This window comes from Rhineura floridana, chromosome 3, assembly GCF_030035675.1.
Source record: "Rhineura floridana isolate rRhiFlo1 chromosome 3, rRhiFlo1.hap2, whole genome shotgun sequence".
Lineage (NCBI taxonomy): Eukaryota > Metazoa > Chordata > Lepidosauria > Squamata > Rhineuridae > Rhineura > Rhineura floridana.
In genome coordinates this window covers 139,893,909-139,909,728 of record NC_084482.1, presented here as the reverse complement: position 1 = coordinate 139,909,728, position 15,820 = coordinate 139,893,909, and the positions used below count along the sequence as shown (strand labels likewise).

Genomic DNA, 15,820 nt, shown 5'->3' with positions numbered 1-15,820 from the left:
TAGAAAGGATACACCTCATTTTTCACTTTTAATTCTATCTTTTGCCAAGGCCAGTGAAAAATTGACTAGAATCTATTGGGAAATCTGCCTTTGTTTGCACAAAATATTGAGAAAGTTGTCTATTTGTACAAATAATTGTAAATGAGTTTACACTATGCTTAAATTATGCTCTCTCTTTTATCAGATCAAGAAAAGCATGCAAAAGAGGAAAACACTGGAAACTAATTCTGATGAATTAGTTATAAGGCTCTCTGTTGAGTTATAAGGTTCTCCCACCGAACTTTACTTTGCAGGTTTTAATAAGTTCTCACCTTTTCCCCTTTAAGTAAGGATTTACAAAACATTATAGATCTTCATATGCAGATATGTAATAACCTTTGAACTTGCATACCTTTTAATGTATGAGAACACTCTTTATTTAACAGGAAATGCAAAGGTAGTTACAGGCTAAATATAGTCTGAAGACAGATACGGCTGTTACAGTGTTAAAGTTAAGCAGGTCTTTGTCTACTCAGTGCTTAGACAGAATGTTTGTCATCATAATACCACAGTAGTTCAGCTGGGAACTCCATAGAGGCCATTTCAAGTTCCCTGAAAGAGAGGATAAAAGGGTGATAAATTAAAATCAAAAGGTTTGTCAGGTTTCCTTATATGCACTGTACCTATGAAAAGCAAGATTAACTGGAAAGGGGATGACCCATTACCTGGCTCTGGGTCTTTTATTTCCTTGAACTTGTGACAATAGAATCTAACTGAACAGTCATAACATGGACAAAGGCACATGGAAATGTAGGTCATCAGTTCTGTATAAACGTCATGAGTCTCTGTGACTTATGTTATATGCTACCTTGATCATTCAAGTGGACCTTTTGAGTGAACCTCCATCCAATGACTTATCTCAGCCACTGCAACACATACAGCCAGTCGATTGTTCTTTCATATCTCATACAGTGTCTCCATAACAGCTTTTGGCAGCACAGTACAGCCAAGTGCTGGCATAGAGATGCTGCACACAACACAGGAGAATGTGGTGGTCATGACAGATTCTATCAAAATGGTAGAAAAAAGTCATCATGTCATGTGGAGACCATTCCAACCATTCTCCAAGAGTTCTTTGGCCCTTGCTCAAGGTCACTGAAGAGCCAGAGGAAGAATGACAAAGTCATTCCTTGTGCTTTTGACCACTTTAGAGTTGCATTGGGGGAAATTATGCCAGCTGAGATAATGACTTCCAATTTAAAGTTGTGTTTGAACTGGTAATATTATGATCCAAGCTAATATATTATTGACTAGCTGATTCCTCCACCAATAAAGAAGTGAAGTGCAGAGTATTAGTGCTATGACAGTCTGATTTATTTTATCATTCTCTGAAACCTGACTGTTTAATATTTATTATATATATTAATTTTGATTAAAAGGCAGTTTTCATTCTATATCATGGAAAAAATATAAATATTTAAAGAAAACATTTCTATATAAAAACATTTCTGTATCATGGAGCACTGAACATCATATTGGATGGTTGACTTGCCAGATTCACCTATAAAGAAACTGGCAAAAATCTATAAAAACATTAGTTAATTTCTTCCATTTGAAATATTTGGATGCTTAAAAGCACAACTGTTCCACTTAGAAGTTATTAGCCTGTACTAGAAAAAAAAAAAAAAAACTTTTGCAGATTTGCCAGATCCTACTGAAACAGAGCATTCAAGAATGTGCTCAGTTTTAAGTACATGGTGTCATTGAATTTTCAGGAACAAGTACTGTGGACAGTGTTAAACACAGAGTCTCACACTTAGAGCCAAACTAAATGTCATTCATACAATTATAAATTGTGTGAATGGCTTTTTAAAAATAAATAGCAAGTCTTATAATCTGGACTGGGACCTTTGGCAGGGGATATGGGCTTTAACCCTTTGTCCCCCATTGAGGTTCCAGTCTGGAATAGAGGTCCCTATATTTGCTATTTGCATTGGAACAAAAGCTCTTATATGCACCAGTGGAAGCTTTTATTCCAATGCAGACAGCATACACAAGGCCCCCAATCCAGAGTGGAACCATGGAGGAGACAAAAAGTTAAACCCCCCTCCCCCCACAGATGGATTGAGGGCCTAATACCTGCTATTTGTTTTTTAAAAAACATTAAAATAATTGTTTTGTGTGAATGGCATCACATCTAGTCTGTCCCTTAAACTCCTCTAGCAATTTTAGCCGTATTCATATTGAAGTATATCAAGTTCATTAAGATTTTTTTTTCAAAATACAGTAGATCATGTTAGTAACTACGTCCATAGGCTCACATCCCCTTTTTCAATTTCTTATACACAATAGCACCCTTTGCCTTAACATATATATATTACTGTACAGGCAAATCACAGCTTTGTGCCCAAGCTATATAGCGTCTTACAAAGCTTTTGCACCTGTAAATCAGAAGAACATGCACACAAAAATACAGCAGCAAAGCCACTGCAGTGCTACCTTATCGAAAGCTTTGTTTTTGATACCTCTCAGCTGGCAATATCACTCTGAATAAAAATATGCCAAACATTTTAATGCTAATACATTTTAAAGCAGCTGTCTGCTGAATGTATGTTATAGAGTTAGGATGCTCTTAGAGAGAGAAAACATTTCATTACATCATCCTGTGAAATAGAACAATTGAGGGCATAGAAAATTAGCTGCAAACGTCATTTTCAAGAAATCTGTTATTAATATCTGACATATGGTATTATCCAAATACCATAGCAACTGTGCAATATTTTCAATCAAAGAACTTTGATTCATAGCTGATGCCAAAATTACAGATAAATCCTGTTATTTATAGTATATTTTCATAGCAAACTAATGATCTCTATGGTAAAACTGCAATAGGAGGAGGAGGAGGGGGGGGAGGAGGAGGGGGGGGAGAGGAGGAGGAGGAGGAGGGGGGAGGAGGAGGAGGGGGGGAGGAGGAGGGGGGGAGGAGGGGGAGGAGGAGGGGGAGGAGGAGGGGGGAGGAGGAGGAGGGGCGGAGGAGGCGGCGGAGGAGGCGGTGGCTGCTGCTGCGGCTGCTGCGGCGGGACCACCACCTCCACCACCCTTCCCTGTGGGACTTCTGCCTGGCAGGACCAGGCCCCAGGTACCCAGCCAGCTAGGACTGATTCTCACCACCTGTCCCTCTTTGGAGGGATACATAAGCCGGCTGGCTGAGGTGGCCTGGGAGACCCAGTGCCTGCAGGAGGAAGAGACCATTGCCCAAGGGAAGGAGAGGCTGCTGCTACTGTGCTACTGTGCTACTGTGCTACTGTGCTACTGTGCTACTGTGCTACTGTGCTACTGTGCTACTGTGCTACTGTGCTACTGTGCTACTGTGCTACTGTGCTACTGCATTTTTTATTATTTTTTTATTAATTGTATTTGTGTGGTTGTTGCTCTGTGTGTTTTGTGTGTGTGGATTAGTGTGGTGTTAATGACTTGTATGATTGTTTTGTGTATGTGTATTTGTGTATTTGTATTATGTGCCTGGGAGAAAGGATTCCATCCTTTGTGGGGGGACTTTCGGGGGCCCCAATTAATGTAGTGACGGGTAATGGGAGGTATGGTGTTAGGAGGAGAACTGGCCAGGTAAGGGGAACTCGTCCAAGACAAGTTGTGTCTGTGCCTTGTTCCGGTTCTCCTCTTACCCACAGGATTGCTGGTTGTCCTATCAGCCAGCTCTCGGATCTCCACGTGCTGCTCTTGAATGCCAGGTCGGTACATAATAAAACCTCCCTTGTCCATGATTTAATTCTGGAGGAGGGTGCCGATCTGGCATGTATAACCGAGACCTGGGTGGGTGATCAGGGAGGAGTTGCTCTTTCCCAGCTTTGCCCACCCAGGTATGCGGTTCAGCACTGTGGTAGATCTGAGGGCAGGGGAGGGGGAGTTGCTGTGGTCTATAGGAGTACTTTCCCTCTCACACAGCACCCTGTCCAGGCGGCGACTGGTCTGGAGTGTCTCCACCTTGTATTGGGCCAGGGAGACAGACTAGGAATACTGTTGGTGTACCGTCCACCTTGCTGCCCAACAGCTTCCTTAGCTGAGCTGACGGAGATAGTCTCGGGGGTACTATTGAGATCCCTACACTTTTGGTACTGGGGGATTTCAATGTCCACGCCGAGGCTGTCTTATCTGGTGCAGCTCAGGACTTCATTGCCTCCATGACAACAATGGGGCTGTCTCAATTTTCTACTGGCCCAACGCATGTGTCGGGACACACTCTTGATTTGATCTTCGCCACTGGTCATGGAGATGGTGATCTGGAGGTGGGATGTTTTTCATCTACCCCATTGTCATGGACAGATCACCGCTTGTTGAGATTTAGACTTACAGTAGCTCTTCCCCTCTGCAAAGGTGGAGGACCTATTAGGTTGGTCCGCTCCCAGAGTCTGATGGATCCTCTTGGTTTTCAGAGGCCCCTGGGAGATTTTCCGGCTGATAAGACTGGTGCTCCTGTCGAGGCCCTGGTCGCACTGTGGAATATGGAGATGACTCGGGCTATTGACACGATCGCTCCTGCGCGCCCCCTCCGATGTAGAGCTCATACAGCTCTGTGGTATACCCCGGAGCTGAGAGTGATGAAACAAGAGAGGAGGAGGCTGGAGTGCAGATGGAGGGGAACTCCCAACGAATGTACCCATGCTTTGGTAAGTGCCACCAATAAGTTGTATATGAAAGCGGTAAGGACAGCGAAAAAACTTTATTTCGCTGCCTCTATTAGGTCATCCTTATGCCGCCCAGCGGAGCTTTTTAAAGTTGTGCGGGGGCTTTTACACTCTGGCCCTCACGATATTATAGAAACATCTGAAGCCCGCTGCAATGAAATTGCTGGACACTTTCAAAATAAGATTGCTTGCATCCGTAGGGACTTAGACTCCGACGTTGTGACAGATGAATCCAGTGAAGTGTCCGGAGCACGGCCTTGTCCTTTATTATTGGATGAGTTTCAGTTGGTGCAGCTCGAGGAAGTGGACAAGGTGCTTGGAATGGTCCGGGCAACCACGTCTGTTCTGGATCCTTGCCCATCTTGGCTAGTGAAAGCTAGCAGGGCTGGAACCACCGGCTGGGCCAAGGAAGTGGTTAATGCCTCCTTGAGAGAGGGAGTAGTCCCTAGTAGCTTCAAGGAGGCAATAGTGAGACCTCTTTTAAAGAAACCTTCCCTGGACCCAGATAATTTGAACAACTACAGACCGGTGGCGAATGTCCCCTTTTGGGGCAAGGTTTTGGAGCGGGTGGTTGCTAACCAGCTCCAGGTGCTCTTGGATGAAACCGATTATCTGGATCCGTTTCAATCCGGTTTTAGGCCCGGTTTCGGCACTGAAACAGCCTTGGTCGCCCTGTATGATGACCTTTGTCGGGAGAGCGACAGGGGGAGTGTGACTTTGTTGATTCTCCTTGATCTCTCAGCGGCGTTTGATACCATCGACCATGGTATTCTTCTGGGGAGACTCGCGGAGTTGGGAGTTGGGGGTACTGCTTGGCAGTGGTTCCGCTCATACTTCGCGGATTGTCGCCAGAAGGTAGTGCTTGGGGAACATTCCTCGACACCCTAGACTCTCCATTGTGGAGTCCCTCAGGGGTCGGTTTTGTCCCCCATGCTTTTTAACATCTACATGAAGCCTCTGGGTGCGGTCATCAGGAGTTTTGGAGTGCGTTGTCATCAGTATGCTGATGACACGCAACTCTATTTCTCCTTTTCATCTTCTTCAGGTGAGTCTGTTGATGTGCTGAACCGTTGCCTGACTGCGATAATGGACTGGATGAGAACTAATAAACTAAGACTCAATCCAGACAAGACTGAGACACTGTTGGTGAACGCCTTCCCCGCTCAGATGGTGGATGTGCATCCTGTTCTGGATGGGGTTACACTCCCCCTGAAAGAACAGGTCCATAGTTTGGGGGTCCTTTTTGACCCTTCCTTGTCTCTTGAGGCTCAAGTGGCCTCGGTGGCATGGAACGTGTTTTACCATCTCCGTTTGGTAGCCCAACTACGCCCCTATCTGGATGGCGACGACCTCGCCTCAGTTGTTCATGCTCTGGTAACTTTGAGATTGGATTACTGTAATGCACTCTACATAGGGCTGCCCTTGAAGACAGTTCGGAAGCTTCAGTTAGTGCAGAATGCGGCAGCTAGACTATTGACGAGGACCAGTCAGTCTTTGCACATAACTCCTGTTCTGGCTCGCCTGCACTGGCTACCTATTTGCTTCCGGGCGAGATTCAAGGTGCTGGTTATGACCTATAAAGCCTTACATGGCGTGGAACGCCTCTCCCGCTATGAACCTACCCGCTCACTTCGTTCAGCATCTAAGGCCCTCCTCCGGGTACCAACCCATCGTGAAGCCTGGAGGGTGGTTACTAGATCTAGGGCCTTTTCTGTGGTGGCCCCCGAGTTGTGGAATAGCCTCCCCGAAGAGGTACGCCTGGCACCTACATTATTATCTTTCCGGCGCCAGGTAAAGACCTTCTTACGCTCCCAGGCATTTTAATCATTTTAATCTTTTTAATTTGGTAATACTAATCCTTTTATCATCTTATATTTTGTTTAACTGTATTTTGTTTTAATTGTGTCTTATATGTTTTGTGATTTTATTATTATGATGTATGTATTTTATCCTATTCTGTTTACCGCCCTGAGAGCTACTTGCTATGGGTGGTATATAAATGCAACAAAATAAATAAATAAATAAAATAAAAATGAGTGTTTCATCTCATCTGAGAGATGAATTGTCTGCTATCAAAGCTCAAGATTCTAATCCCATTGCAGAGAACCCCAAGAACAGTAACAGGCAGGAATGCACCATCTCTTAGCCAAGAAAATATCAGCTCTGTCAGTTCTGATCAGGTTAGATGATCAGGACAGAGGAATGGCGTCTTGAATGTAATCTGCTATCTGCTGCCCTCTCCTTATCTCCTTGCTTAACTGGTGAGCCATACTGTCAGAGCTCAGGTATGTGTCTGATACAGGAGCACTGTGAGTTAGGAGAGATTTGTGTGCATTTACCCATTACTGCTTTTGGATCTGGGTCAATGGATCAAGACACATCTGGTTTTAATATGCTTTAACAAGACTATGGAACAGAATTTGAGAAAATGGGGCAAACACCTAAGTCTTAGATCTTAGTATGATTGATTTTAGGTGTGTGTGTGTGTGTGTGTGTGTGTGTGTGTGTGTGTGTATGCACTTATGAACTTGTGTTATTAAAAGGCCTCCCTATAAAAAAAATGTTCTCAGAGCAATTCTCAGGATTAAAAATTAAGAAGTTAAAATTACAATAAGATAAAACACAGCATATACAATACAATGTAGGATACATAAGCTAAAACACATTTTTTTAAAATAACACCATATTGTATTAAACAGACAGATAAAGCAGAGAAAAGAGAATAAAATAATCACAGCTAAAACGTTTTAATATTAACATAGCAGCACTCCAAAAAACTCGAAGAGCAGGAGAGGGACAATTGAAGGAAGAAAAAGGAGGTTACACCTTCTTCTGGAAAGGACTGCCTGAACAAGAACGACGAATACATGGAGTAGGCTTTGCTATTAAAAATGATACTGTGAAGCTCTTGTCAGAAGTTCCTACTGGCATTAATGAACAACTCTCAACTCTCCGATTAAAACTCACCCAAAACCAGCAAGCAACTATTCTAAGTGTTTATGCACCAACATTAGATGCTGATGAAGACATCAAGGAAAAATTTTGTATCCAGCTGGACACCATCTTATCAGAGATACCTAAGGAGGATAAAATTATCCTCCTGGGCGATTTCAATGCAAGAGTTGGGTGTGATTTCGATTTATGGCCAGAAACCATTGAGAAAGAAGGAGTTGGCAATAGCAACCTGAATGGCATTCTACTTCTGACTAAATGTGCAGAGCACAAACACACTCTTTCGCCAGAAAGATAAACTTAAAACATCTTGGAAGCACCCACGGTCGAAGCACTGGCATCTCCTGGATTACGTAATTGTCTGTGCCAGAGATCGTCGTGATGTACTCCTCACTTGGGCCATGACGAGTGCCGATGACTGCTGGACAGATCACCGATTAATTCGATCCACTATGGCCACTAATATTGTTCCTCAACGTAGGCTCCAAGGAAGAAAACCAAGGCATAAAATGAACATCCACACCCTTCAAGAACCTATTAAATGAGCCTGCTTTCAAACAACTCTCAAGAAATATCTACCGACGGAACTCCCTGAAAACGTCAAGGAACATTGGAGTAAACTGAAGACTTATTGCAGCATGTGAACAAACTATTGGATACCAAACTAAGAAACATCAGGACTGGTTTGATGAGAATGATAGTGAGATTGAACATATCATTGACAAGAAAAGGAAAGCCTTCCAGATATGGCAAAAAGACATTAACTGTGCTGCTAAGAAAAAAATCTATGCCAGTGCAAAGGCTGAGGTCCAAAGAAGAACTAGAGAACCTAAGAACGCCTGGTGGATAAAGAAAACTCAAGAAATCCAGCATTTTGCAGATGCTCACAATGCACTGGGTTTTTTTAATGCCACAAAGGCCATCTATGGACCAACAAATTATGGTACAAATCCCTTACGCTCAAAAGATGGTACCAAACGTCTAAAGGACAAAGAGTCTATTGCACTGTGTTGGAAAGAGCATTACCATGACCTTCTTAATCATAACTCTTATGTGGCTGGTGAGGTCTTCTCACAAATCCCACAACAAATAATTAGAGATGAGCTTGCAGTATCCCCTAATTTGGATGAAGTCAGTAAAGCCATTAATCAAATGAAGAATAACAAAGCTAGCGGTCCTGATGGGATTCCTGCTGAAGTCTTTAAAGAAGGTGGGCCTGAACTTACACAACAACTTCATAAACTCATCAAAAAAATCTCGATGAGGGAGGAGATCCCGGAAGACTTTAGGGATGCCATAATTATCACTCTTTTCAAGAAGGGTGATAGAACAGATTGCTGGAACTACCGAGGCATTTCTTTTCTAGCTACCCCAGGTAAAATCCTTGCAAGGATCCTCGCAAATCGCCTCCTACTTATCTCAGAAGACATCCTCCCTGGATCCCAAAATGGTTTCCGCCCTTCCAGGGGGACGGTGGACATGATCTTCACTGCATGACAGCTTCAAGAAAAATGCAGGGAGCAAAACCGACCTCTGTATATGGCGTTTATTGGTCTGACTAAGGCGTTTGATACCATAAATCAAACTGATCTCTGGACCATCCTTCTGAAAATTGGATGCCCTGATAAATTTGTGAATATTTTGCAACTCCTCCATAACAACATGACAGCAACAATTTTGGATAACAATGGCTCTCAAAGTGATCCATTCAAAGTGGGATCAGGCATCAAACAGGGATGCGTCATTGCTCCAACGTTATTTCCTACTTTCATTGCCATGATTCTACACCTTGTTGAGGGGAAACTTCCCACTGGCGTGGAAATCACATATCGAACAGATGGAAAGCTTTTTAATCTCAGTAGGCTAAAAGCAAAAACTAAGGTAATTACAACCTTGGTCATAGAACTTCAATATGCCAATGGTAATGTAGTCTCCGCACATTCAGAGGAAGATCTTCAAACTATCCTAAATGTCTTTGCAGAAGCATATGAAAAGCTTGGCCTCTCGCTTAACATTAAAAAAGCCAAAGTGCTTCATCAGCAAGTGCGAACCAATCCCTCTGTAGCACCATCAATCCAGCTTAATGGTGTGACGCTGGAGAATGTCGATAACTTTTCTTATCTTGGCAGCCATCTCTCTGTAAAAACTGACATCGACGCTGAAATTCAGCATCGTCTGAGCTCTGCGAGTGCTGCATTTTCCCGAATGAAGCATAGAGTGTTCGAGGATTGGGATATTCGCGGGGAGACCAAAATGCTTATTTACAAAGCCATTATGCTACCGACCTTACTGTACGCCTGTGAAACATGGACCATCTATAAACGCCACTCCTAACTTCTTGAAAGATTCCACCACCGCTGCCTCCGGAAAATTCTGCAAATTACTTGGGAAGATAGGCAGACTAATGTTAGCGTATTGGAAGAAGCAAAGACCACCACTGTTGAAACAATGATCCTCCAACATCAACTTCACTGGACCGGCCATGTTGTTTGAATGCCTGATCACCGTCTTCCAAAGCAGCTACTTTACTCCCAACTTAAGGATGGAAAACAGAATATTGGTGGACATCAAAAGAGGTTTAAAGATGTTCTCAAAGCTTATCTAAAAAAATGTAACATGAGCATCGAGAACTGAGAAGCCTTGGTCCATGAGCGTCCCAATTGGAGGTCGGTCATTATCAAAGGTGCTATGGACTTTGAAGAAGCACAAGTACAGGGCGAAAGGGACAAACGAGCTAAGCGGAAGGCACGTCAAGCAAAGCCTCACCGTGACCATCTTCCATCTGGAAACCTATGTCCTCACTGTGGGAGGCTGTATGGATCAAGAATTGGCCTCCACAGGCACTTTCGGACCCATTGTTAAAGACCTTACCCTGGAAGACAATCTTACTCGGCCACGAGTGATCGCCAGTGACATAAGATAAAACACATTTTTAAAATAACACCATATTGTATTAAACAGACAGATAAAACAGAGAAAAGAGAATAAAATAATCACAGTTAAAACGTTGTTGTTATTTCTTACTCGCACTTCATCAGAAAGTCCCAGGGCGAGTTACAGCCTATAAAAACACAATACAAATAAAACTGCAATAAACAACAACTCCACCTATAACCTCAGAACAATAATTCCATACACCATATCACAGGGAGGACACTGTGATGTTCCTGTATTAATGTATATATGGTAAGTGCTGTTTGTATAGAAGATACATGGTAAGTGGAATGAAAGAGGAGGGGGGAGTAAATGAGCAGTAGAATGCTGGATGATTGGCTGAGTGTTTGAATGGCTGGGAGTATAAATGGAAGAATGACAGTTGAATCTGGGTGGAGAATCTGTGGTGAATCTGGGTGGACGTTGCTGGGTTGTTTGAGAAGTGTTTGGTGGTGTTTGGAGGTGGATGTCAGGAGCGTGTGGAGAGAGAGAGAGTGGGTGTTCTAGTTCATGATAAGTCAAGTATCATAGTAATAGATGAAACCATATGCTTATGTGCCTTTATAAAGTAATCTTGTTATCTCTGTTATTTAATAAAAACTATATTTGGTTTACCAAAGGCCTGATCCTTGGCTGGGGTTTCACAGACCAGAAGGGAGGGTAAGGTAATGACCAAGGCTGAAGGGAAACAGTAACAAATGGTGGCAGTGGTGAAGAGGAGATTATAACATTTATAAGTATCTAGAGCAACCCTGAGTTATGAGTTATCTGCAGTGATACAAGGGGGTTGGGGACAGCTTAAGCACGCAGTCACAGAGGTAACCTGATTGAGAGAGACTCAGGCAGAGTCTCTGGGGATACTGGTTATAGGACGTGACTGGTGGTGCTGCCTAGCAGGGGGATCTGGTGAGGTCTATGCTAGAGCGGAGAGAGAAACCATAAAAAAGGACAGTCTAGACTGGTGGAGTCCCTGGTGGTGCCTAGTGAAAGGCAGTAGCCACGAGCAGGTAGGAACCTGACAGGGAGAGCCAGGGAAGGGCGTCACAGACACCACAATCAATTTCTTACAAAATCAATTCATCAATTCATTACAGAAACAGTTCTGGTAAGCAGCTCTAACAAGGCCAATGTAAATTGCCTTCAAAGTGCCACATGCAATGCAGTGAAGTGGTTCAATAAAGTGCAAAATACAGGATGAAAACTCATAAAGGGCTTCGGTAGAATACAAAATGCAAACTGGAAGATGATACAAATGCAAGGTGTACGCCAGTGGTTCCCAACCTTTATGAGCATGGGACCCCCTTTATAAGCTCAAAATTTTTTATGAAACCCCAACTGTAATTTTAGACTCTGTTAATTGAAAAAATGGTGCGTGGCAAAATCACATCTCCAAATATTCCTTTCCATAAAAAGCTCCCTGCAGACAGGGAGGTATTGCTTTTTTTTCTTAATGCAAAGGTCCAATCAAATTAGTATCCACTGAATATGTACAGTCCTGTCTCCCAACACTAGTGGGTTACAATGTTGGACTAAGATCCAAGTTGAAATCCCCACCCAGCCAGGAAGTCTACTGGGTGACCTTGTACCAGACAAAGTCTCCTAGCCTAAACTATCTCACAAGATTGGTGTAAGGATAAAATGGAACGGGGAGGAACCATGTGCACCATCTTGAACAACCTGGAGGAAAGGTGGAATAGAAATGCAATAATAATTAAATAAATACATTTCAACTGAAGTATGTGGACCCTAGCTTCAGCCAACCTGCTGACCTTTTAAAAATAATAATCAAGAAGCAGCAATGTAGTAGTGGTGGGTATGCTAGATTGTGAAGACAAAAGTGTAGATAGATTGAGGAGGGAGTTAGTGCTTTTAGCCCCTGAGATGATTATAATCAGAACTGATGACTTGGTTAGTGTGTACTTGGGGAATGAGAGTGGAGCAGAGGACAGATCAGTGTACACATACAAACACACCTGCCCCTCCTGCAAGCATCTGCAGACATCCATGCATTTGGGTACGTGGGACAGGGGAAGACCTCAAGTGCCACAGCATCTTGGAGAGAGATTGGGAGGGGCGGAATGTAGGTGGAAGAAAGGGGGGGATGCTGGCACACACACTTAGCCTCAGAGATGGGGGTGAGCAAGTCATGAGTTTCCTCACAGCTGCTTAGCTCCATCTGGGCTGAAGGCGAGATCTGGGCGGCCTTGCAAATAAGAATAATTTTTAAAAGGAGGTGGCAGTGAAGCAGGAGCCAAGAAAGGCAGGCAGGCTGGCTGACAGGAAGGAAGGGGGGAAACAGCTTTCCTTGTAGCCTTGCTTCTTTTTGCTTCACGAAAAGCCCTCTCCTCTTGTTCTGAGTAAGGGCGTCATCAGCAGTGGCAGTGCAAGGAGATGGGAGTCAGTGATAGTAATCCCCTCTTCTTCCTGGAAGCTCCACAAGCAGCCTCTTTTGACATGTGCCATATGTTTTAAAGGCAGATGCTTGCCCTCGGCATGCCTGAAAGACACTCTGGTGCTTCTGCAAAAGGCCTCCCTCTCGTTTGGAGCAAGGGGGAGGTGCCTTCTGCAGCAGCAGTGGGGAGCAGACAGCATCCAGGGAGGGAAGACTTTTAAAAGATTAATAAATAATTCATTTCCTTACTGTTCATGGCCCCCTCTGGATTACTTCGCGGCCCCCATGGGGGTCACAGCCTCTTGGTTGGGAACCACTGGTATAGGCTACTATTAAAGTTCTAGAATATCTCACGAAGTGCTAAATCAAGTGTTACATACTGATATAAATACCATCAGGCACTGATAATACCACACACACCATCTTCTGGCACACCTCCTCATTCAACACCTCAACCTGCTGCCTCTCACTCAAGACTCCAGCAATTCATTTTGACTCTTGCCCAGGGCCCAAACTCATAGCCCCCCAATCTCTCACAACAGAGGGGGTCCTCTGAACCTTCTGGCTTTACCCTAATCTCTAATCTCGGTTTCAGACCTCACTCCTCACCCACCACAGTAGTCAGTGATCAAGGGGGGTTGTGCTCCCACTCCCATGACTCCTCCAAGAAACAACCCAAAGGAAGAACTCTCTTTGGCAGCATCCCGCCTCCCACAGTAGGTGGAATGTCCTCAGACTGCCCACAGCTTTGTCACACTCTGCAATCAGTCACATGCGCTTCACAGTTGCAGGTGTGTGTGTGAGAACAATGGTAAATAGGACTTCCAGTACTCATAATTCTTTATCTGGCTTTCCCATGCTTCTTTTCCTCCAGCTGTTTTAAAAAGCTTAGGCTAGTATCAAAAGGACATTAAATAGGAACCAGGCAGGTAGGTCAAAGTGTCTGATGGGAGCACTCAAATAATGGCTTCATATGGAGATCGCTAGGTCTGAGTACATAGATGAGGTAAGAGGTGATCCTTCAAGTACTGACATTGGCTTAAATGTGATAGGTCTTAAAGGTCAAAACAAATATATATCTGCTCAGATACCTTATGGAATGTGCAAACTATAAATGTGAAATGAATGAACAAATGAAACTTTGATGTTCAGAATCACATCTAGGAAAAGTACAAAGCATGGCATGCAACACTGAATTAAAACTCAGTTTTCTGCCCTGGACTGAATAATTACTAATGAAGTTGGGGACCTTAGATAATTGCCTATATTCAAACAAAAGTAATTAAAGAAAAATAGAACAGATAGCATACCTGAAGCCATATGTATTCAGGTGATACATGACTCCTTGGTCAGCAACTAAGTCTGCCAGAGGACTACTTGGAGAAGGGAAAGGGGAGGGTGGACAAGAGTCTTTGCATAAGAGACTACCATCAAGTACTTCTGCAAGATCCATTGCTCCAAGTGATGGGCCAAGCCTTCAAGAGCCTGATTTGTCTCTGAACCCACCAGTTGCTGATCCCATTAATCACTTATGTTTCAAAATTTGATGTGGTTAAAAAAATTAAGGCAATGAATAATAATCAACAATAGTGGCCAAACACATGCAAGAAACTGGCTTCCATCAATGTAGGAATGTGGAATGGATTTTAGGGGGATTGTCAAAGGCAGGGTCAAGGGAGAGGAACAGCAAGCAGAAGGATTATAGCTGGATCCTATGTTGAAAATGCAGTTTTTTGAATGGAATACTGGCAAATTCACTTACAGTTTTAGATCTTGTTCAGCCCTTCAGAATATTTTCTGGGATAAAAATAAAGAAGAAACAAGGAAAAAATTTAGACTGCCTTTTTATCCATTTCTGAGGAAAAAGAATGGAAGAGGTGTAGAACTATTTGTTGAATCATAGATTATTCGAGTTATTGGTACTGTATTGAACAGACTTATCAAATGTTATGGTGAGATCATAGAAATCTTTATAGCCTTACTGGTTTAGCTGGACAGGCAAGACAAATGATATATTGCCTTTTGATTCTGCTTTTTGGTGAAAGACCAGTTCCATCTAAATGACTGATACCTTCTCTGGCCTTTTATGAAATTCTTAGGTGACAGTATCAGAACTTTAATGCTTGTAAATGAAATAATTCAAGAAATGTAAGCTCATTTTTTCACCTTGCATTTTCCCAAGAGATTTTATAAATACTGTTTATTGGCAATTCCAACTCTAAAGGACATAGTTCTTCAACACCTTGCACACTGCAAAAATACAAGATAGGATTTCACACTGCCAAGTACTGTGAATTACATTTGGACAGTCAATTAAAAAATAAGGCGTATGGTATGGTAAAATATGGCCCTTTAAAGGAATAGTTATGAATGTGGCTAGGAATATTATCCATGCTTAAAACCTGTTTCTGATAATGAAAAGCAAATGCCATAAAACAAGTAGTTTTCATGCTTGTATCTGGCAATTCAGGGGAACAAAGAAAACATTTCACATCCTGTTATTCTACATGCACATAATATTAGCCAATACCAGAATTTGGAATGTTCACACTAAAATGGAAGCCAAACGCAACATATGATTGGCATATTGATTTATCTCTTTCAGGAAAAAGTCTAAACTCTCCTACTAATCTGACCATGGCCCATAATAGAAGTCATGGATGTGAAGATCCAGTTAAAGTTAAGTACTTTTAAATTTCCTGCTAATCTGACCTGCACCAAAATAAAAATCCATGAGCGTGGAGATATAGTCAAAGTTAAGTATTTTTTAAAGGTATTGTTAAAATAATGTTGTAAGCCACCTTGGAGCCAATTGTGGTTAAAAAGCTGGATACAAAACCAAATAAATAAATACCTAAGT

General features: G+C 42.8%; 1 long non-coding RNA gene across 1 annotated transcript in view; it reads right to left on the bottom strand.

Annotated features, from left to right (window-relative positions):
* Positions 1-402: 402 nt before the first annotated feature.
* LOC133380588 (uncharacterized) overlaps positions 403-15,820 on the bottom strand; it is a 19,092-nt gene continuing 3,674 nt past the window's right edge. Inside the window, exons 2-3 of the long non-coding RNA XR_009761474.1 lie at positions 14,723-14,757; positions 403-591 (exon numbers count right to left, since the gene is read on the bottom strand). This is a non-coding gene — a long non-coding RNA (uncharacterized LOC133380588). The remainder of the gene's footprint in view (positions 592-14,722; positions 14,758-15,820) is intronic.